Source organism: Budorcas taxicolor, chromosome 9 (assembly GCF_023091745.1).
Source record: "Budorcas taxicolor isolate Tak-1 chromosome 9, Takin1.1, whole genome shotgun sequence".
NCBI lineage: Eukaryota > Metazoa > Chordata > Mammalia > Artiodactyla > Bovidae > Budorcas > Budorcas taxicolor.
The window spans coordinates 92,351,910-92,353,255 of record NC_068918.1 but is presented as its reverse complement, the minus strand read 5'-3'; the positions used below and the strand labels follow the sequence as shown (position 1 = coordinate 92,353,255).

Sequence of the window (1,346 nt, the reverse complement as noted above, 5' to 3'; positions counted from 1 at the left end):
AGCCATATTTGAGCTTCTTAGGGTGCGAGTGAATTCTTGAAACTCCTGGAGTTTTGCCGCATAAACTTTCCCCTAAAGGTTTACTGTCGTTGGTTAGGGAAGGTGGCATCGGACTCTGTTTAATTCATTTATAGGTTAAAGTTTAAGGGAGTAAGCTCCAGAATTCTCCCAGGCTCAGAAAAGACCCACACCTTCAGTAAGGTCCTCCTGTGTACAAAGCACACAGGGCCGTCTCCTGGCAGTCAAATGAGGGACTTTGAGAAGATGATCTTCTTAGCAACTTGTTCAGACTGTAAAATTCCATGAATATTCATGTGTAGAAATCTAGGGACCAGATTACAGCCGCCACCCCAACAGGACAAGTAAACTGGAAACACACAGACACTAATGCCTTTCACTTGTAACACAAACCTTGTCCTATAACTAATATAAAAGTGAAAGTGTTAGTCGCTCAGTCGTGTCCGACTCTTTGCGACTCTATGGACTGTAGCCCCACCAATCTCGTCCATTCATGGGATTCTCCAAGAATGCTGGAGTGGGTAGCCATTCCCTTCTCCAGGGGATCTTCCTGACCCAGGGATCCAACCTGGCTCTCCTGTGTTGTAGGCGGATTCTTTAATGTCTGAGCCTCCAGGGAAGCCCCTCACTAACACAGTCTATCTTGAAATCTGATTCCTTAAGCGAAGGGGTAAGTGGTAAGCAGGTGCTGTGGGACGGTCTGAAAGATGGACTCTTCCGTTATTTCTGGCTTCCCTTCCTGGGTCATCCTCAGCTGTGTGATCATCCCCAGATGTGCTGGGTCACAGTGGTCAGCTGGGGCACCTGTAAAATGTGCAATTCTAGGCCTTTCCCCAGAGACTGGGTTTGAGTGGGTCTCTGTAGCCTGCCAGGCCCCTCTGTCCATGGGATTCTCCAGGCAAGAGTACTGGAGTGGGTTGCCATTTCCTTTTCCAGGGGATCTTCCCGACCCAGGGATCGAACCTGGGTCTCCCGCATTCCAGGCAGACGCTTTAACCTCTGAGCCACCAGGGAAGCCCACAGGGTCTCTGGGGGGACCCAGGAATCTGTGCTGTTATCAAACATCTCAGCGAATCCCTGTGATTCTGAGGATTAGACAAACACGGGAAATCCTGAATCAGAGCCCCTGCCCGTGACCACTGGTGCTGGCTTGGTCTGGTGGACATGAAGTTAAGGGATGGCTCATGGGCTCAGCTCCTTCCTTGGCTCCAAGTGAGCCATGCACGTCCCCACCAAGGCCTTAGGGGTCTGAAAACTCAACCCAGCGGCCCTGATTTCTGAGTCCTCCCTTCCTCCACCTTCCTGGTCCCACTTGTTTCTTGGTTTCT

General features: G+C 50.6%; 1 non-coding gene across 1 annotated transcript; it reads right to left on the bottom strand.

Moving 5' to 3' along the window:
• Positions 1–960: 960 nt before the first annotated feature.
• On the bottom strand, positions 961–1,032 carry TRNAS-GGA (transfer RNA serine (anticodon GGA)). Its single transcript has one exon. It is a non-coding gene; the product is annotated as a tRNA-Ser (tRNA).
• Between the last annotated feature and the right edge of the window lie 314 nt (positions 1,033–1,346).